Consider the following 22,288-nt stretch of genomic DNA (forward strand, 5'->3'; position numbering starts at 1 on the left):
AGTGGCCACGGTGTCCTCCATGATGCCCCACAGCGTTGCCATGTGACTGCCTCTCGTCTCCTCCTTCTGTCTCCTAGGAAAGTTGACTCAAGAGGACTCAAGAGGAAGGGACTCAGGACCCTGAATCATTGAACTGTTTCTTGGGGAAGAATAAACACTTCTCTGTATTAAGGCACTGAGACACTGGGGTTGCAGAGATGGAATGGGCTGAGCCAGGAACCACGAATGGAGCCTCCCCCGCGGGTGGCAGAGACTAAGTACTTGAGCCATCAACTGCTGCCTCCCAGGGCTCCACATTAAGAGGTTAGACTCAGAACCAGGACTTGAACTCAGGTACTCTGTTGGGCATTTATCTTTTGAAATATGCCTTAAAGCCCATGAAACAGAGCTGTCCCCAAGCCTCCCTGGAAATGATGAGAAGCAGAGTGGGTCTAGGTTCCCCAAGGAAGGTGATGCTTGAGCTGAAGATAAGCAGGAACTGGGTAGGACAAGATGAGGAGGGACACTCCAGGTAGCAGCACAGAGGCAAGAGAGAACAGAATACTCCTGTGGGCAATGGTATGGTTGCTGCATCAGGTCTGAGGTCAGGAGTGGCAGAAAATGAGGTATGGCCAGGCCAGGAATGTCCTTGCATGATTTTCTCAGGACTTTGGACTTTATCCTGACCAGAGTAGCCTAAGCAGACTCCCATGGTATTAAGATTTTACTGGTAGTTACATGGAAGATGGATTGCCAGGAATCAGGGAAAGTGTGAAAGTGAGGGGTCCTTCACTGGTATCTGAAAAAGGCTCTAGGATGAGATGGATAGGTATATTCAAGTGCTATAGAGGGAGGCTGAATGGACAGTTTGGTAGCAGGACTCAAGGACAGTTAGAAGGTTCAATTTACATGATCTCAGTTGGTCCATGTGCGTAATCTGGGATGCATGTAGGGAACATGTAAGGACTTGGTGAACACACCCACACCTGGTATCTCTCAGACTTGCTGGACTTGTAGCCTCAGGTGTGGAATACCAGCCTGTTTCCTGTAGAAAGTTCTCTCCATTTATTCTATTCTGTACCCCTGTTCCCCCTCTGCCACCATCAGTGGTGACAGATGTGAGTCAGGAACTGTAGCCTTCACTTTTCTTTCTTTTTAGATATTTATTTATTTATTTATTTTGAAAGTCATAGTTACACAGAAAGAGATCTATCTTCTGGCTCAATCGCCAAATGGCAGGATGGCCGGAGCCAGGCCAGGCTGAAGCCAGGAGTCAGGAGCTTCTCCCAGGTTTGCCACATGGGTGTAGGGGCCCAAATGCTTGAGCCATCTTCCACTGCTTTCCCAGGCACATTAGCATGGAGTGGGATTGGAAGTGGAGCAGCTGGGACTCAAACCAATGCCCATATGGGATGCTGGCACTGCACGGGGTGGCTTAACCCATTAGACCACAACACCAGCCCCTAGCCTTCACCTTTTCATTTAAAAAATGAAAGCTCAAAGAGGTCCAAAGTCAGAATTTCTGGTGCACAGGCTACAACTAAGAAGTGTTAATGCCGGGATTTGAACCCAAGTGTGTGCAGCTCAGTCCTTTACTGTTGCAGATGTAATGATCTTTGCCTACCTTTGCCCACTCCCCTTTCCTGCTTGTACACCTGTCCCATATAGTTCTGAGTGTGGCTGAAATGCCCATCACACTGGAGAGCTCCACCATCTCCTACCATAGCTGTCTGGACCAGGAGGAACATCTAACCCCCCACGAGCCATTCCATCAAGTTGGCTGAGAACTTGATCTCAAGTGATGGCTCTCAAGCTTTGCTGCTTGTTAGAATCACCTGGGGGAAACTCTGATAGAACCCTGATTCTTAGGTCATACTTCAAACCTAATGGATCAGTCTTCGGGGAGGGTGGAACCCGGCCTTGTAGATGAAACATATCCCCAGGTGATTCCAGTTGCAGCTTGTGACTGTGGGATCTCAGTCCTTGCTACTGCAAGCATCGGGCCATAGAAGCAGCAGCATCAGTACCACCTGGGATGTCAGGCAGACACTTGGTGCACCCCAGATCCGGGAATCAGAATCCTGGTGTGCACAAGATTTTTAGGTGATTCTCATACACACTGTATTTTTGTAATGTACTCCCCCAAACAGCACAGAGGATTAAATAAGCCAGTGGAAGGGTAAATGGTAGGTGAGCAAACCCCTTGGAATTCCCTGATTCTTGCTCTTCCTGATGTCTAATTGTTCATTTTCCTTGGAGTCAATACCATGTCTAGCATGATAATTTCTCTCCCCACCCCACATTTTTGGGAGGCTAATTTGAGTAGGCTTCTATTTCTTGCAAATGGGAATATCACAAAATACTAGTTTTTAAAAATTTTCCATGGTTCAAATACGCCAGCATGCTTTTCCAAATGCTTCATCAATACAGTGAGGGCACCACGTCACTGCTGGCTAGTTGGTGTGTGGTATGCATGTATTTGGCACAGTGGTCAGGTTGCCAGTTGGGTCACCAGCATCCCATATTGAAGTTCTTGATTCGAGTCCTTGTTACTCCACTTCAGATCCAACTTCCTGCTAAGGCACAACCTGGGAGGCAGAAGGTGATGCATAAGCACTTGGATCCCTGCCACCCATATGGCAGACCTGAACAGAGTTCTGGGCTCCTGGCTTTGGCCTGGCCCAACCTTGGATGTGGCAGGCTTTTGGGCAGTGAAACAGTGGATGGAAGATCTCTCTCTGCCTGTTTCTGTCACCTTAGTCCTCTGTCTCTGTTTTGTGTCTTTCTGCCTTTCGAATAAAATGAAAATGAAAAGAAATAAAAATTAAGAGTTTCTCCTGAGTGCCATTGTTTTGGACAAAGCTTACCGGAAGTATAGCATTTGATGGCCAATGACTACCTTCATCTCCAGCTTGTGTTTCAGGCTGCAGCATGGAAATTACATAGCTGAATTAAACGTGGGTCCCAACCCCAGAAGGAAGTGCTTCCAGATTCTTGTTCTCTCACTGCCCTTTGAAAAGCAAATGAACAACAGAGAAATGAGAAATAACAGAGAAATGATGAGATGAGTTAGCACTTTTTGTCTTCCTTGCAAGATTTCTATGCTAACACATTAGAGGAAAGAGAGCAGATTAAGAAAGGAATCTTAAGAGAATCTGTTTTCTACTAACCTTATCTTACAATTAGAAATCAGCTATTTGGTGATGACAGGATTCCATCCCAGGCTTGCAGACCCCCAGTGTCATGTTCATGCTACATCATCAGTCTTGCCCCTTAACAACTATCATCACATATTTATCTTCCACCTCTAAGATCAATTGATAGTGCAAGCATCCTGGACTTTTGCACCCTGTAATCACCACTGATTTCCAAAAGACACCCCAAATGTGCACGCATGCACTCACGTAAAACCAGAGTGCTTGCTTTGCAGACAGGGTTTAAAATTCTTTTATCTGTGTGCTCCACCCCAAAATAGATTGCAGCCCCTGTCTCACTGATATGTGGAAATTCTGAAACCACAACTGGAAATGAGTCCCAGGATATAAAAGATTGGAGGTCTGTAAATTTCAGTGGAAACCACCGTCCCCAGTTGTTGGGAATTCTGTGGTTTTCCTTGGAAGTCAATACCATGGACTTCCAACCTGAGTCACAAGACCCAGCCACAATCCAGGTTCCTTACCAGTAATAATTCTACCCTTCTTCGTGGTAGCTTTCAGTGGCTTGGAAGGGGGGGCAGTAGGAGGAAGGAAAGAAAGGAGAGGGTCTCCTCAGGAACTCAGAGAAAAAAAAAATGACCCCCCCAAACCCCACCATATCTGAATACCACGATGCGGCCGAACACTCCATCTGTTTTCTGTGCTGGCCCTTCTGGCAACCCTCGGAGGTTCTCAGGGCGGAATAAACCAGGAAACAGATTTGGTGATGGCCAGGCCCTGCCCAGGGATGGGGGAGGGGAGGCCTGTGCTGCAGGGGTGTGTTCCTTCATCCATGTCTCCCTAAGAGGGAGCTGGCTGACCCAGCCAAATTCCCTGTGTGCTCAACCCCCTGCACAGACCCCAATGTATTTAAAAGAAATACAAGTCTCTGACAGTTTGCGGACTCCCCAGCCTGCATCCAGGCGCGTCCCCACCAAGCACCCCCGAGATGATGAATAGTGAGGAAGAGGCCGGCACTCAGCTGACTCCACCTGAGACGGGGCTGTTGCTCTTCCAAGGAACCTCCCCCGCCTCCACCATATTCTCCTCTTCCCAGCTGTTTTTGATCAGAGCTTTGAAGGCCAGAAAATGCAGGTCCTCAGCTTCGACGCCCCGTGACGCCCCTCCTCCGCGTCTGGGGCCTCTCCACCTCTTACCTGGGCCGCGCGGCGGATGCGCCTCCGCCCGTCTTTTCAGGCTCCTGTCTCCCCCGCAGCCTCCCCAGAGCTACAGAGAGAAGCGGAGGCACAGGGGAAAAAAAAAAGCCTCATGGAAAAGAACCCTTGAAAGACCAAAGGGCCTTTTTAATTCCTTTGAATGAAGGTGAGTTTCAGAAATAAAGGAAAAATCGTTTCAAAGAGGAGACGAAACTTCCCTTGGTCTCAGAGTTCTCAGTGGGAACCTGGGGTGGGAGCTATTTGTGTACTGAGCTGCTGATGGCCTCTCTGGATCTCCTCCTCTCTCTCCCTGCCTGCCCTCAGCCTGCCTCTGCGTGTGCGTGCGCGCGCGCGCGTGTGTGTGTGTGTGTGCGTGTCTGTCTCCGCTTCTGTCTCTCCTCCTTTGTGTGTGCTGTGGCGGTCGAGCAGGTCCATACGTGGGTGGAAGTGGCTGACAGGAGAGAATGACATAGGGACAGTGGGGAGAGACGCTCAAGGCCTCAGGCAGGCAGGTGTATGGGGATAGGAGAAGTCCAGACAGGAGCCACGCTTCCTGGTCCCCTGGCTGTGGTCTTGGAATCACACTGCAGTTCTGAGCCTAGTTCAGTAACCCTGCTGTCTATGCCTTGAACGTGTCCCCCAAAGGTTCATGTGCTGGGAGTTTGGTCCCCAGAGTAATGGTGTTGAGGTGACGGGGCCTTTAGGGGGGTGATTAGATCATGGGCAGCACCCTTGGGAGGGAATTAGTGTAGTTCTAGCAGGGCTGGGTTAGTTCCTGTCAGAGTGGGTTGTTAGCAAAGAGTAAGCCTGGCACGTGGGGGTGCAAATCAGCAAATGAGAGAGCTTGCTCGCTCTCTGCTCTTCAAATAATAATAATAAAAAATACTAATGTAATTAAAACCTTATTCTATTTTTCTAGTCTTACTATATTTTACTGACATTACTAATGTGATAATCAATGAAAGAAAAAAGTGTCTGGTTTTCTGGCCCTGTTATGTCCTGATTGTTATGGAAAGTAGTCGTGCTGGACAGAAGAGGAGGGGTTAAAACACACGTGCTTCCAGGATGCTCCTGGGTGCGCCTCTTCCCCCAGCGAGCACGGTTTCCTCTCCATTCTCAGACAAGACCACTGATGGACTCATCCCCCAGGGATTCTGGAAGTGAAGCCGCAGTTAGGCTGCTTTTCTGCCGGTTGGTCAGTAGGAACCTCCTTACTAAGCAGTAATCACCTTTGCTATGGGTCCTTGTCCATTTCTACAAGAGCCAAAGGAGAGAGGCCCTTCCCTCCCTTGGAAGCTCCTATAATGTTTGAGAGTTTCTCCACCTGTACCCTGTTGATGTTTGGAGCCAGGGAAGTCTTGGGTGTGGGGGCTAAGATGTTTAGCTGCATATCCTGGCTCCTAGTACACAGTGCAAGTAAGAACCCCCTCCTTCCCAACCGTGACAGTGAAAACTGTCCCCAGATACTGCCCCAGCTGGGCATTGCCGCCTTAGATTCAGCAGTCTGCAGCTGAAATGACCCTGGAGAAGACGCCTTCTATGTTGTTTAACTTGGGACTCCTGTTTTACTTATTTACTTTTGTATTTATAAGGTTAGAATGGTATCATCAATTTTGATTTGGTATGAAGTTGAGAAAAGGTAATCTATGTGAAAACGACTTGTGTCCTCTAAATCTGCTTGTGGACATGTAAGGTCATCACAGAGAGGTCAAACGTTTTATACTACAACTGTGTCGGGGGAGAAATGTAGCTCTTAAAATGATCTGTAATTGAGTTCACCTTTGAGTTAGCAGAAAACTGGTCAATTAAAGGTGATTTCTTCTCCCAGATAAAACAGCCTGTGTCCCTCAACTTGATTTTGTCAGGTTAGGAATTCAGCTCAAAGTATCCAGAACAGTTTCTCTGGAGATATCATTCCACTGCCTTCTCTTTCTTAGACAGCCTGGTGCAGACAAAACTTGAAAATCCCATGGTGGGAAGGGATGGAACCTCAGTTCCACCTCCTACACAGGTCTGTGCTGACCTCTGGGACACTCTGGTCTAGTTCCCAGCTTGTTCTTATGCAGCTTTCTATGGGTCCCTGCACCCTGAAGCCACCTTATATCCTTCCTAGTATTTTTCCTCTTAATTTTATTTATTTAAAAGGCATAGAGACAAAGAGCGGTCACCCCTTCACTATGTCACTCCCCAGATGCCTTCACCAAACAACACTCAGTCTGCATCTCCCATGTGAGTAGCAGAGACCCAGGCTGGGCCATTACCTACTGCCTTGCAGAGTGTGCAGTAGCAGGGAGATGGAACTGGCAGCAACTCAAACCCAGGCCACCCATCCTGTTTGGGATGTGGTCTCAACCAATATCGTAACTGCCGAGCCAGACGCCTGCCAACCCCACCATTCAATCAGTTTCAATCCTTCATTTCTTTTAGCCTGGGCCTCTTCCTAGGAGGCTCAGATGTGTTGCCAGTACCAAGATGGAGTCTGCAAATTCTGGATCTTCAGACCTGTGGTCCCTTCACCTAGACACCGTCCTCCATCCTGGTAGCATGCTCTGGGCTGGGCTGGGCTGACCATGGTGCTGCCATTCCAGGGGTAAGTTATCCTGTTGCCTTCTCTGGGTGGTCCTGCTGAGCCACTTGGCGAGCAAAACCACGCACGCCCCATGTCAACGGCCTGTCTCTCTCTCCCAAGTCACCTTCTCGGACCTTTCACACTTTCCTTCCCCTTTCCTGTTGGGAGAGGAGTTCTCTTAACATCATCCCTTCCTGCTGTGCCTGTTCTGTGACATTTTTCTGGCATTTCTCTCCTCCATGCCTGTGGCAATGTGGCAGAGGGGCTGCTGAGAAAGAAACAGATTGACCAGTAAGAGAAACTGCATGGAGATGTGTTTCAGAAATAGGAGCAGAGTTGCAGGGAAGGTGCAGGACCAGGTGAGGGCAAAGAAGCTTCTGAAAATGACAAAAGCCCCAAATGGTCTTCCTGCTTCAGCTGACCGCCCTCCCAGCCGGAAGGAAGCTCCTGCCCTCCGAAAGCACAAGGCACCCCTAGAGACGGTGTCTCTCAGACCTTTCCAACTCCCTGCCCTTCTTAGGTTTCCCTCCTGTGCCTCTTTCCCTCCCTGTTTTCCACTGTCATGTGTTCCCGTTCTGGATTTGGTTTCCTGTGTGGATGGCTCTTGGGTGTTGTCCCCTGGAAAGAGGCCAGAGGGTAGTGGAGGGCTCCCTGCCTGCGTTCCCTTCTTTTCCGGGGAAGCCAGGCTGACACAGCTGCTCTGGCAACCGGTGTTTCCAAGGAGAGCCGCCAAGCATGTGCGGCTCTGCCGAGAGAGCTGGACAAGATCTAGGTTTCCTGAGAATCGCCCAAGAGGGCCAGGGCAGCCTTCAGGGTGCTTCACCAGCTTGGGGCTGCTTAGCAAGCAGTTCGCAATGGCTTTGAAAACTCGGACCATTCAACCTGTGACGGGTCAATCATGCATTCCTGGTAGCACCCCTAAACCTGGGCTGCATACATGTGTGCATATGTGCACACCCATACTTGCATGGACACACATAAATACGGACAGCACCCCCCTTGGGCTCTGGGGAGAAGCCTGCGTTTATATAATGGAACTGCCTCTGCCACAGGCACTAAAATAAATCTAGCATGCCTTTCTGGGTGGATTTTAATGAGGGAAGACAGAGCATTTAAATTATGCTTATTACTTGCAGTTGCCTCTCCAGGCTGTGGATTTAGGAAAAGGCAATGGAAGTCATGTGAGCTGGATTCTTTGCTGGGATGGCTCTGGGAGAGGAACATTGCCAAGGGTGCTGTTAATCCCTCTTTCTTTGACAAGGGAGGCCTCCTGGTTGAGGAAGGAAGGTCTGGATTCTAACATCCTCATCACTAGCGTTCCTTGGATGTGCCTACTCTGTACAATTACCCCAGCTAATAAGCATTCTATATTCACTGTCTTGTTCAGTCAAAAATATGAATTTGACTCTGGACCTACTGGGGACCATCCATTCCTAGGGGAGACTTCATATGAATCAGATGTTCCTCCCTGGAACCACCATGTACCTGTTATAGTGCCTGGCTGCTAACAATATATATGTGATGCATTGATATATTAATAAATGAATGGATGAATGTAGTGGGTGTGCTGAGAATACATCAGACTCAGAATTATGGATGGGGATAGTGTCTTGGCCAGAGACTTTGCTTTTGGTGGTCCTAGATAGGTAACCTGGGGTCTTACTCTCCTATGGATGGCTAACTTTTGGGTGAAATGTGAAATTTGGAAGAATGGAGAAAACTTGTCTCCTCTCCTCTCTCCCCCAAATGTTTTACTGCTATCTCAAAAAGATAAACTTCAAGGCCACAATTATAATTTTAGGCTAATTATTTAACCCATCTTTTTTTAATGATGTATTTATTTAGTTGAAAGGCAGAGTTACAGAGAGGCAGAGGCAGAAAGAGAGAGATCTTCCATTTGCTGGTTCACTCCCCAAATGGCAGCAGGGTTGAGCTAGGCCAAAGCCAGGAGCCAGGAGCTCCTTCTGGGTCTCCAACATGGGTGCAGGGGCCCAAGCACTTGGGCCATCATCCACTGCTGTCCCAGGCACATTAGTAGGGAGTTGGATCAGAAGTGCAGCAGCTGGAACTGGAACTGGCACCCATAGGAGATACTGATGCTGGTGGTGGTGGCTTTACTGACTACACAATAGCACCGGCCCCTGATTGTTTATTTCATCAACTGTGTTGCAGGTATAAAAGTAATATCTACCTCTGAGACTTTCCCAAGCATCCTAGAAGATCAGATATGTAGCCAAGTAGACATCTTTCCTTTCCTCTCTTGACTGCAAAGGAATTTGAGGGCTCATATATATTAAATAACTTTTATCAGAGTTACTCATTCAAATATTTATTGATGATGGATTATGAGTTATAATCTATTCCGATGGCAGGAAGACAGTGGTGAATGAGACAGACAATGAGTGGGCCTGGGATGACAGGTGATAAATAACCAAGATAATGGCGGATGACAGTAAATGCTATGAAGAAAGCAGAGTGGAAAGGCTACGATGAGGGTAGGGTTGGGAAATTCTAGATGAGACGGTCAGGAAAGAATTCTCCAAAGCATGTGTCTTTGAACCTTAGATATGAATCAAAACAGGAAGCAGCCATGCCTAAAAATGAGGAAGGAGTAGTCTTAGAAAGCAGTACTGCAAAGGCCCTGAGGAAGAACTGTCATGCAGAGGCAGACAAAGGCTGGTACTTAGTGAGCCCTCCACCACGGGGCTAGAGTTAGGCAGATGCCGGATCATGGAAGATGTTACAGACTTGGTGAGGGATTTGGATTTTATCCTACGTGCAGTGAAAAAATATTTGGGAAGTTTAAATAGGAGGGAAGCATTCTGTTTTACATTTCAGATCGCCCTGGATGCCATGTAGAGGATGACATACAATGAGGTGTATGTGAAAGTTACATGGAACAGTCAGGCAGTGGTGATGGCTGCTTGGACTAGGAGGGTAGAACATGATGGACAGGCTTGGACTCTGCTAGTTACTAAGGAACTGGGACTAGCACTGGGGCCCACAGTAGCCCATGGCCCTCTGGCCTGTCATGGGCCAGTATGAATATGCCTGTTTTTCTGTGTTTAAGTGAATTTCCCCCGATCAAAGCTTTCTCCTGAGCATTACGTTCACTGAAACTGAATGGAGGTCTACACTGCAGCAGGAGCTGTGCTCTCATCAGCATCTCTAAGGACCACTCTCCTGAGGTGCTGGACATGAGAGGGACTCAGCAGAGCCCACCTGGCAAGGGAGGTGACAGGAGAACTGGCAGGACTCGGGGGACCCTGGGAAGTGTGGGGCTTCCTGCCCTAGGAGGAAGAGGTTTGAAGAACACACGGTGGGGGCACGTCGAGGGAGGAGGAGCCCATTTCTGCTTAGAGTCAGCGAGGTAGCTGGTAGCACAAGGAGGGAGAACATGGACTAGAGGGTGTTTTAGAGAGAGAAGGCCCGTGGGAGCCTGGGGCCTTGAGATCTGCGGGAGTGAACGTGCCCTCTACTGGGTAAACTTGCTAGGAGGACTTTAAAAGCCCATCTCTCTAGCTCATGACCCCTCTGGAGGTGAGAAGTATTAAACATGTCCACCAGTTCTGTATTCCTCACTGTCCTGTGCATATCTCCATCTTGATATTTCAAGCATCTTAAAATTTTTGGGGGTCTGTCTTCCCCACAGGGGAGGAGCCTCTTTGTTTTTATTTTTTGATTTTTCTAAAAAATATTTATTTGAAAGGCAGAGTTACAGAGAGACAGATCTTCCATCCGCTTGTTCACTCCCCAGATGGCCACAATGGCCGGAGCTGCGCCGATCTGAAGCCAGGAGTCAAAAGCTGCTTCCAGGTCTCCCATGCAGCTGCAGGGGCCCAAGGACTCGGGCCATTTTCTGCTTTCCCAGGCCATAGCAGGGAGCTGGATCGGAAGCGGAGCAGCCAGGACTCAAACCGGTGCCCGTATGGGATGCCGGCACTGCAGACTGCGGCTTTACCCGCTGCGCCACAGTGGAGGGGCCTCTTTGGAATGTCACTGACTTCTGCGTCCTTGCACCATGTCAAGGGACCTGGTATACAGTAGGCAGACATCAAAAACAGGCTCAGTGATTAGATTTCTAGCACTTATAGAAGCATAAACCAAATAATTGGGTTTATTTCAAAGATTTATTTATTTTATTTATTTATTGAAAGAGTTATAGAGAGCTGGATCAGAAGCAGAGCAGCCAGAACCCAAACCGACACCCATATGGGATGCTGACATTTCAGGCTGGGGCTTTAACCTGCTGTGCCATAGCACCAGCCCCCCCAAATAATTGTTTTAAGTTTATAAATTGACCATTCCAGGGATTCTTAATCTTTGTTGATCACAGACACTTATGAGAAAAAATGACAACTATGGATGTTTCCTTGAAAAATTGCAAAAATGATTTTTAAAAAACTTTTTTTAAAAAAAGATGAAAATAAGAACCAGAAAATAGAAGTGACTCATCCAATGCCACTAACTTTGTTGTGACGGTCACACCAGGAACCCAGGTGTCCTGACTTTCCAGTGTTTGGGTAGGTGAGCTGATGCAAAGATAACAATCGGAACCATACCAAGAACAGGCCTCGTGAGGGATTCTCAGAAAACAGATGATTGCCATGCTAATAAGATCCTAGCCTGAGCCACTGAGATGACACTATGCCTAATCCCTATAGGTGGGAAAGAGCCCAAAGGGTACTGACGTGCTAGAAATTAGACTGCTCAAATGTCTCTGAGAGTGAAATAATAATACCAAGTGTTGTGTTCAGGAATTCAAGCCTGATTATAATCACTTATTAGCTCATTTTGACCTGGGCATGAACCCCTATGCACAGCCAGCAGTCTCAGCATACACGTTTATTTAGGACACAGTCCCAAGGGATGCAGAGACTCGGCTGCTCCTCGGAGCCTGCTCCCCCTGGGTGTCTAAAGCTGCTAGGAGCACAGATTTCTGCCAGGTTTATCCCACTCCCTCCTGCTTGACAGAGGAAAGGGAATGTGTTAGAAGACATGAAGAAGGGAGAGGAGAGAGGGGTAGAGAGCATGGCGTGCTACGGAATAAGAACACACTTCAGGTTGTGTTTACAACCTGAAAAACACTTTTTAGTTGTCTGCCCCCATGGAATCAGTCCTACAGCAACCCTGCAAGGTGGGCTGGGCAATGATTTGTCCCCTATCTTACAGAGGTGAGACTCTGAGAGCAGCAAAGAGACACTTGTGTCCAGTGATGTCCTAGTTCTCATTTTCACTGGCTGGGTACGCATGTTTTAGGTGAAGAGCAGTAGACTCTTATCAATAACTCGCTTGGGTTACTGGGTTGCAAGATTAGGAACCAAGTGACACTTAGGGTCCTGGTCAAGATGGGTACTGTGCTTCTTGTCCCTCTTCCAGTTCAGAACCGATCTATGTAGTCATTTAAGGTATTTTGTATTTGGGGCCTTTTGAAGAATCTAATGTAAGTTCTCAATTCTCTCTCTGGAATAAAGTGCTTATGAAGGGTTGCACAGTGTCCCCCTAAAATTCATGTAAACACGGAACCCAAGAATGTGGCCATATTTGGAAATAGTGTCTTTGCCAACAGAGTTTTGTCGAGATGAGGTCACACAGGATTAGAGTGCCCCTTGTAGTGACTAGTCCTCATCGGAAGAGAGGACAGACACACAGAGGAGATGGACAAACACGGAGGGAAGAAGGCCGAGTGAAGACACAGAGATCGCAGCAGTGCAGCTGCGACCCAAAGAAGGCCAAAGGGTTCCTGGAAGCTAGCAGAATCTAGGAGGCAAGGACGGATTCTCCCCTAAAGCCTTCAGAGTTAATATGGCCCTGCTCACACCCTGCTTTTAGACTTGGTCTGTGGACCTGCGAGAAGCTTAACTTCCATTGCCTTTAGGCATTTGTGTTTTGTTACAGAAGCCCAGGGGAACTAAATATCTCCCCTGCACACTCCATTCTCCAGGGAAATCAAGTTGCTGGAGAATGCCACACCTTCTCCTGCCACCAGGACTGTGCCTGGGACTCCCTCTGTGTCCGGGACCCCCTTACTCTCTCTTGCCTGATGCTCACTACTTCCTGAGGCTGAGTTGAGGCAGCCTTTCTTCAGCAGACCTTCCCTGACCACTTCCCACTCCCAGGCTGGGATGAACCCTTTCTCTTCTGTGTTCACATGGGCTTTCTGATATAATGGCGACTACACCACTTATCCTCCTCTATTTACTGGTCTCTGGAGTGCCTTAGGACAGGTATCCTAACTGAAGCGTCCAGTACAATGCCTGGCCCCAAGGAGGTAAAGTGATGGGACAGGTGCTTATTGAACAAAGAAGTATCGTTAGGTACCAGGTGGATTGAGGACAATGCAGAAACTCCCACAGCAGGCTACCAGTGAGAGTTCTGTGAGGGATTACAGCCCAGTGCAGCACCAGGAGGCAAACATATAGTAATGACACTGCAGAAAGATCCCTGGCTGTATCCTCACAGTTAATGTTCCTCTGCTCTGGGGACTTCTTCAGACCTCCTCTCCAGCTCATAGCACATCTTCTAGAACAAGTTCTTTCAACCTCTGGGAGTCCACAGGTGTAGGTAACAGATCTGGCTCTGAATGGACTATATGTGCATTCTAAATGACCTAAACATTCATTCAGGATCTTGGGGCCTCAGAGTCTTCTGCAAACTGAAGCGCTAGAAGCTAAAGTTCTAGCTCTTGTCTTCTCTCAGATGCCACAGTAGCAGAAGAATGTGGGTGTCCTGTTAAAGTGGTACTCTCTGTGTTTGCTTTCCCTTCTGTTTAAATCTTTCCTTTTTCACTGGGACCTCCAAGCCTGATCCCTTTCATCCCATGAATATTCTTCCAAGGGGTGTAGTGGCTGAGAAGGTCTGGAGGGAAATGGTAATTGTGAAAGAATAAAGAGGGATCTGTTACTGTCCTGACCAGTTTCTTCCTTTAAGAATTCTAAGTCAAGGTTCTCAGGAAAACAGAACAAAAGAAAATACACTTGGAAAAAAAGGACAATGAACTTCCCTCTGAGGATTGTGGCTAAACACCAGATGTCCAGTAGGCAGGGCCTCTAAACCACAGCAGCTGCTTGGACTGTGCTCCCAAAGCCTCTCTTGGCTTCTGCCTCCCCATGTGACAAGTTCCTGTGCCTTTCAGCCCCATGAGAACTGCATCTTTACCCAGCAGGAAGCTGCGTGAATCCTTGGCTTTAAAGTTGGGTGGGGACCATCCAGACACTGTCCACATGGACAAGCTTTTTCCTTTCTCAATCCCCCAGGCACCTGGAAAATTCATATTCAGTCTGATTCAAAAGTTACCTCTTCCTTGATACTTTTATTCTTAGGCTCACTCATTGTTCTGTGCTTGAGGATGTGGACAACTAACATTTATACATCTATTGTATAGCCACCATGCACTTTGGTCTCTTAAGATCAGAACTAGGAATAGCTGGCTTTCTTCTTCAGAACTCCTCTGCATTTATCTTAGCACTCTGAACCATCTGACTATATTTCCTTTCTCTATAGACTTGGATGCTAAGAAGCTCAACGTGAAATTTGTGACCCATCACTAACAAGCATCCAAATACTGTGATGTATCTAAGATCCTAAGCTTATCTTTGGTTTTTCCTTTTGTTTCCTACCTTTGAATCACCTTGATTCTATTATGTACTTACAAAAACAGACATTGAACTAAGTTTTTGTTTGGGTAGGTAAACTCAAATCTTGTCTGACATGGGTCATAACCAAATAAAAAAAAGTAAAAGATACTGTATGTACATCACTGTAATTTTCATTATAATCTTGGAACTGTCAAGCCAAGTAGAGCTCCAAGAGGTTATATAACTGAATTGAGATCATGCAACTTTTAAGTTGAAGAGCTATGAGTTCAATCTATATCCATCTGACTTCAAAGCTAATGCTCTTGACAGTCAAAATTGCTTAGTATTTGTGCAGGCTTACTGTGTACAAGGTTTTGTATTGGGTACCCACATGTATTATCTCACTTATCCTAGCAAAAACCCTCTGAAGCAGATTCCACTGTTACAACCATTTTATAGATGAAGGAATTGAAGTTTAGAGAGATCAAATAGTTTGTCCAAGGTCACCTAGCTAATGCAGATACTGAGATTCAGATCCACATGGCCAGAACTTTGAATCTCTGTGCACTCTTTTTTTTGCCTCTTTCACTTATAATAAGGGTAAGTATACAAAAAGGAAACAGAGGAAGAGAGAGAGAAGCTAGCAAGCAAGGAAAAAGGAAATAGATTTCCTAATTAGGTGGTGTTTGACTTCTTTTGAATGCCCAGCTGCCTGGTTATATCACAAAGGCTTCTCATCTGACAAATCCTATTGGAGAAATGGGTGTCTGGCTAGAAACGGGTCTATTTCTGAGTTTCACAGTTCTTCATGGAGCAGATGGATCAGAAACACAAAGTCTGTGAGTAGCACTGGATTCTAAATGCCAGCCTGAGCACTTAGAGGGAGGAAGGTAACTACCTAGCACCCAAAGGTAGGAGTAAAAGCCTTTCGGAAGGGCCACACAGCTCACACATGCCACCTGCCAGAAAAGGTTGGAAATTCTTCTAAGAAATGGACATAATTAGCTTTGCGCAGTGGCAGTATCGTAGCCAATGAGGTATATCCGAGGCGCGATTATTGCTAATTGAAAACTAAAAAAAAAAAAAAAAGAAAAAAAAGAAATGGACATAAAATAGGAAATTTCCCCCAAGTACTATTTATTGCACCTCTTCTGTGTTGAGTGCTTAAGGTATATCTTTTTCTTCCTTACAGGTTCTGTAATACAGATGCCATTATCTTTGTTTTACAAATGGGAAACTTAAAATTGAGAGTTATTAATCAACCTGCTGAGGGATTTAACTGTTGGGTCTGTTGGGTCTCTGGGAACTATATTTACATGACACTACGCCAACTCTCAAAAGTAGTCTTCCTCAGTCGCTCCTGACTTCTCCGGCCCCTCAGAGCTGACATCATGGGTGCTTCACATGGCGCTGGCATCGTCTGTGACACAGGCAGCAACTCTGTCAGCAGTGGCTTTCGATAGAGTTGGGGCCCCCACAATTGGGTCAGTTCACAGTACAAGACTCCTGCCTCGAGGACTAGCTCTGAGGCTTCTGTTCTGAATTTCGGTCAGCTTCACTGGGCTTTATTATCCTAGATGACACTTGCCTGTGGCCTCTCCCATGGGGAGGGGAATGATGGATCCTCTTCCCCCTGTCCACTAGTTACTGACTGGGTGCTATCATGATTAACAACAGCAACAGCAAATATCCAGCCCTGAACTACACCTCAGCCTTCTGATATTGGTTTGCACCCCTGATGTGTTGATTTTCCACATTACACCTACAGCTCTCTGTTCACTGCACAGGCTGCCCACGTTGGAACCAACCAGTGTGGTTGGCTTTCCCAAACCATGCTTTTCCTGACTCTTCTTCCTCTAGGGATAAAAACCACTGAGACTGGAGGTTTACCTCTCAGACAATTGCTATGCTCCATTGAGAAATGTATGGGGAAATTAAAAAAGGGTCTAGAAAATTGAGAATATGAATTGAATGTTGCCTCAATTTTCAAAAAAGGGCAATGAATGGATCCTTGATACATTAGTATAAGTTTTTTAAAGATTTGTTTATTTGGAAGCCAGAGTCCTAGAGGGAGGGGGAGATCTTTGATCTCCTGATTCATTCCCCAAGTGGCTGCAATGGCCAGGGCTGAGCCAGGCCAAAGCCAAGAGCCAAAAACTTCATCCAATGTCCCACATGGGGGTGATTGGAATCTAGGAATTTGGGCCATCTTTTGCTGCTTTTCCCAGGCCATTAGCAGGGAGCTGGATCAGAAGTGGAGCAGCTGGGACTCAAATCGGCACCTGTATGAGATGCTGGTGTCACAGGCAGGGGCTTTGCTCACTATACTACAGTGTCAGTGCTAGAAAGTTGTTTTTCAAGAAGCGAATGATATATAAAGAGCAAAGAAATAGGGACTGATGACAACTGGAAAAATTCACTATGTTACAGTTAACCAACTTTGCTTTTTAGACAAAGTCTTGCTGGTAGAGTCTAGAATACAAGAGATATTGTTTGGGGAAAAACTAGCTAATGAAGTAAAGCTACCTGACTTTTAGTTTCCTGGAAAATGCCACTCACCTGGCTTTCCTTTATTTGACCTGACTCAGAGCTCCTTCAATGTGAAGAGCCTGGACTATTTATTGAAAATAATCAGCAGTTTTTTTTAACATTGCAGCTGCCTTGGGAAAATAAAAACAAGAAGCTGACCATAACAATTAAAAGAAAAAGCTAAGGAGTGAGATGCTCACAGAAGGCCTTGAAAAGCTCCAGAATACTTCTGGTAATTTACAAGGCCAAGCATGTGTGCAGGGTCTTCCAGGGTAAAAGCCGAGAAGACCCAAATCGCATATCTTTAGCAGAACAGGAAGTGAAGGCTACGGTAATGATGTAAACTGCCCGCATGAACATGGATGGGACACCACAACACACAGCCCCTTGGCAAAAGCTGACAAACGTATTAGTTCCAGCCATTTAAGGAAATTTCTATCCAGTCATTATCTGACCAGTAAGTGGAGTGGAGACTTGACAGAATTAGTTCAGAAAAGTGGCTATATAGGCACACAGCAAGATAACAACAAACAGCAATAACAACAAACTCTAGGGACGAGGGGAATTGGATTTACAGAATTACCACATTATGTTATTTAAGGTATCCAGTCTTCAACAAAAAATTATTATAGTGGGGCCAGCACCGTGGCTCACTTGGCTAATCCTCTGCCTGCAGCGCTGGCATCCCATATGGGTGCCAGGTTCTAGTCCCGGTTGTTCCTCTTCCAGTCCAGCTCTCTGCTGTGGCCCGTGAGAGCAGTGGAGGATGGCCCAAGTCCTTGGGCCCCTGCACCCACGTGGGAGACCAGGAGGAAGCTCCTGGCTTCGGATTGGCGCAGCGCTGGCTGTAGCAGCCATTTGGGGAGTGAACCAATGGAAGGAAGACCTTTCTCTCTGTCTCTCTCTCTGTCTATAATTCTACCTTTATAAAAAAATTATTATAGCAAAAGAAAGGTATTACCCATATGTAGAGAAAAAAGTACTCAGTGGAAACTGAGGAAGCTCACATATTAGAAAACTTTAAGTCAGCTCTTTAAAAATATGCTCAAAGAAAGGCTATAATGTGTAAAGAACAAAAGGAAAGCATGAAAACATATATCATTAAAAAGATGAAAATTATAAACTATCATGAAATAGGAATTCTAGAGTTGAAAAGTAAAATAACTGAAATGGCTAGAGGAGTTAAATAGCAAATCTGAGCTGTTGGGAAAAAATTGATGATTTTGAAGACATATCAATTTAATTAACCAGTCTAAGGAACAGAAATTTAAAAAATTAAGAAAAACAGAGGATCAGAGACCTGTGAGTTACCATTGAGCATAATAGTTTATACATAATGGGAGATCCAGAAAGTGAGGAGAGAGAGGGTAAAAGAACAGTTGAAGAAATAATGACTAACATAGCCCCAAGTCTGATTAAAAACATTAATGTAAATATTCAAGAAATCTCATGAACTCCAAGCAGGATAAATGCTATGAGATCCTCTATACACATTATAATCAAGCTATAAAAACTCAGAAAATCTTGAAAGCAGCAAAAGAGAATCAGTGATTATATGCACAAAACCCTCAATAAGATTTCTAATAAATTTATTATTGGAAACCATATTCAAGATGTTGAAAACAGACGAGCAATGAATAATTTCTGTATCCAGCAAAACTACCCTTTGGGGCTGGCGCTGTGATACAGCGGGTTAAAGCCCTGACCTGAAGCGCCGGCATCCCATATGGGTGCTGGTTCTAGTCCCGGCTGCTCCTCTTCCAATCTAGCTCTCTGCTGTGGCCTGGGATAGCAATAGAAGATGGCCCAAGTCCTTGAGCCCCTGCAGCCACGTGGGAGACCTGGAATAGGCTTCAGGCTCCTGGCTTCAGGTCGGCGCAGTTCCAGCCATTGTGGCCATCTGGGGAATGAACCAGCAGATGGAAGACCTCTCTGTCTCTACCTCTCTCTGTAATTTCTGTCTTTCAAATAAATCTTAAAAAAAAAAAAATACCCTTTAAAAATGATTGAGAAATCAACATGTTGCCAGATTTTAAAATAATGGGACAGTTTGTTACTAGCAGACCTTCCCTACAAAAATACACCACAGGGGATCCTTCAGGTGCTTGAAAAGACACTAGTCAGTAGCTCCTATTCTCATAAAGAACTAAAGAACAGTGTAAAAGTAGCTACATAGGTAAAAATAAAATGTATGATACATGTACTTTTTGCTTATAATTCTTTTCTTTTCCTATGTGAATTAACTATACATATAACTATACATCTATCTATGTTGTGGGCTAATAACAAATAAAGATATAATTTTATGACAGTATTAGCCCAAAGGATCAAGATGGGAATGGAGCTATATACAGACACAAAGTTTTTGTATACCTTTGACATTAATTTGTTGTTAATACAAATTAGATTATTATAATTAAAAGTTAAATGTACTTACCAGAGCACCTCTTTAGGAAATAATTAAAACTTTATATGTATATATGTGTATGTGTGTGTATATATATATGTACATATATATAATAGTCCAAGACATGACATGAGAATTAAGATGATACACTAGAAAATGTATTTCACGCAAAAGAAGGCAACAGAGGATAATGGAGGCACAAAGAAATAAAAAATACATGAGACATGAAGTAAAAGTAAATAAAATGGCAGAAGTAAAGCCTACCTTATCAGTAATTACATTAAATGTAAGAAAATTAAACATTCCATTCAAAAGACAGAGTTGGCAGAATGAATAAAACAAACAAACAAACAAAAAAAACAGGCTACAACTCTACGCTGTGTACAAGAGGCACCTCTATATTCCAAGATATAAAAGTTAAAAATACAGAAAAATACATATACCATGCAGAGTAATAGAAAGGGAGCTCAAGTGGCTAATCTAATGTCAAAGTAGATTTTTAAGAAACAAATGCAACTTCAGGCTGCATTCACAAATGTAAAAAGTCCATAGGAAGAGGGGAGGCATGCCAATCCTAGACTCCTGTTCTCTGGAAGAAACTCTGCATTTTTGAGATGCACATGGACAAACTTGGAGCCTCCAGAGAAAAGTGACAAAGATGATAAACAGGAATGGAAATAATATCAGGTAACTAACACTTTAAAGATATGTAATCTAAGAGAAAATTTTTGATTGGTTGGATAGGGGCAGAAAGTATTTAAAGGGCTTCCACAAAAAGCTGGTAAATTTTATCTAGATCCCAAAGACGAAGGTAGAACAGATGGGTACAAGTAACAGAGAGACACATCTTGGCTCACTGGAAGTTCACTTGTAAATGAAAGAAGCGCATGTTCCTAGAACTGTTTAAAAGGTTTTCATCAGAAATACTCCAGATAGGAATTGGGTGAGGAGGTAGAGTAGAAGGTGTTAACACTTCCCTGCTGGAGTCACTCAGCAAAAATGGTTTCTAACTACATAGCTAACATTTCTCTTCTGTAGTCCCTTTGCTGTCAAGTGAAATTACCTTTATAATCGTTATTTTTCTTTCTTTTCTGTTTTCATTATTTGCTAACTGGCAATTGTACCACTTAGGGTCCAGCTGCAGACTTCAGAAACCACTCCAGCTGATTTTAAATACAAAGAGTTTATTACCATGTTTTAGGTGGATTACTAATGGTTGGAAAGGTTCAAGGATCCAATTCCTCGTTACATTTGGAAACAACTCCCCTTCCCTAACATTACCCTGCCTGCTAGGGAGCAGGAGGGGGTAGACTTGGTCAGACCTTATATGCCTAACCCTAGTTTCCTTATTGCAAAATGGGGATAATCATACCTATCATGACTACTGAATGAAGGCTTCTGTGCAGGTCCAGGGAGATAAAGTATGAGAGTGCTCTGAAATAATCTCTAACCATGTTGTTTTTCTATTAGTACCAAATAGATAGTAATCGTCCAATAAATGCTTCTTGAATTTAATTGAATAAAGTAGAATGGTCGACTGGAAACACAAATATTGAGGTGAGAATAAATGTACAATAATGTTCAAATGCCTTCCTAACTATGTTCCCACTGGGAGATGTCTTTTGACTATAAATGGGAAATAGGATTGGTGGATGGAGGGGACTCAAATATGGATGGATAGGAAAACAGGCAAAGAAGCTTAGAACCCATAAAATACCAAGGATAAGTACTTTGGAGTCAGATGTGGGTTTGAGTCCTGGTTCTCTACCATTTTCTAGCTAGTTATTTGATTCTGGGTAAGCAGTGTGTGTGTGTATGTGTCTGTGTGCGCCTGCGTGCACACACTCAAGTATGTGTGTTTGTTAGTAATGTGCCTGGTACCACTAATAAAAAGATACTTAGAATTTTAAGTAACTCTTCTTTTTGCACTTTTTTTATGAGTCCTAGCTCCTTAGACAACCAGTTATTAGATGATCTTCAATCTTTTCTCCTCATTTTCACAGGAGCTAGAAAATGCAGGCAGAAAAGCTAGCTTCTTAGGTCCACACAAGGACTCCCAGGTATAGGGCTTGGTCAGGATGGATTATTTCTGGGAGGTGAGAGGCCAATGTTTATTGTAACCATGGACAAGAAACAAGATTAATGTCAACAGTTGGGCTCAGACCCTGAGGCTGCATTAGTGGGAGGCAACAGACAGAATGTGAAGGAAACAGTGCAAGGAGGAAGACAGAAAAGTGCATAGAATGTAGCTGTGCCTGTGCAGAGGTCCCTAGGAACAGCTGGTATATGGGGTCACTCTTGTGCCCCATTTTCTCCGTCTTTACAGCCATCCTTTAGCCATGATATTGATCCATTTGATTAACTATTTGGGCCATTGCAGTGGTTTCAAACTGTATTTCACAGAGATACATCCAAATTTCTTCCAAAATTTGATGCAGTTTTTAAAAACCGTATCCCAGTCATTTTCTAGGCTGTTGGGAAGTAAGAAAGAGGCTTAGTGGGTCACTCCTTGGGATCCTTACTCCTATTTTAGCCAGATCAACAGCTTCATTTTCATTTCTTTTAACTATTGTGATTTCTCTTATAATTAATTCTATTAATTTCTGCTCCAGAATATCTGTTGACTTTTTGTCATGGGTCAAAGCCTCAGCCAAGTCTCAATCAGAATGAGAAGATTAAGATGATACCTCAAACTACTCAGGGTCCTTAGTGCATGGCAGACATCTGATAAGCCAATAATAATTTACTGTATTTGTTCTTTGAGTGAGTCTTTGCATCCCAACTCCTGGAGCAACACTTTATACTTAAGAATAGTACCTTACAAATTGAATGAGACATTATTTATTCACAGCATGTTTCCTTGTGGCCAGCTAAAC

At 44.9% G+C, this 22,288-nt stretch overlaps 1 protein-coding gene and 1 pseudogene across 6 annotated transcripts in view; one reads left to right on the forward strand and one right to left on the reverse strand.

Moving 5' to 3' along the window:
• MMD (monocyte to macrophage differentiation associated) overlaps positions 1 to 22,288 on the reverse strand; it is a 100,358-nt gene that overhangs the window by 20,622 nt on the left and 57,448 nt on the right. For 2 of the 6 annotated variants that reach the window (XR_009864280.1, XR_009864279.1), the window contains exon 7: positions 2,847 to 2,989. The exons of the other annotated variants lie outside the window; for them this stretch is intronic. The gene's annotated coding sequence lies outside the window, so the exon portion shown is untranslated. The remainder of the gene's footprint in view (positions 1 to 2,846; positions 2,990 to 22,288) is intronic. 6 annotated transcript variants of the gene reach the window in all.
• LOC133747453 (U4 spliceosomal RNA) lies at positions 15,480 to 15,562 on the forward strand (annotated as a pseudogene).

The sequence above is a fragment of the Lepus europaeus genome, chromosome 18, assembly GCF_033115175.1.
Source record: "Lepus europaeus isolate LE1 chromosome 18, mLepTim1.pri, whole genome shotgun sequence".
In the NCBI taxonomy this organism is placed as follows: Eukaryota; Metazoa; Chordata; class Mammalia; order Lagomorpha; family Leporidae; genus Lepus; species Lepus europaeus.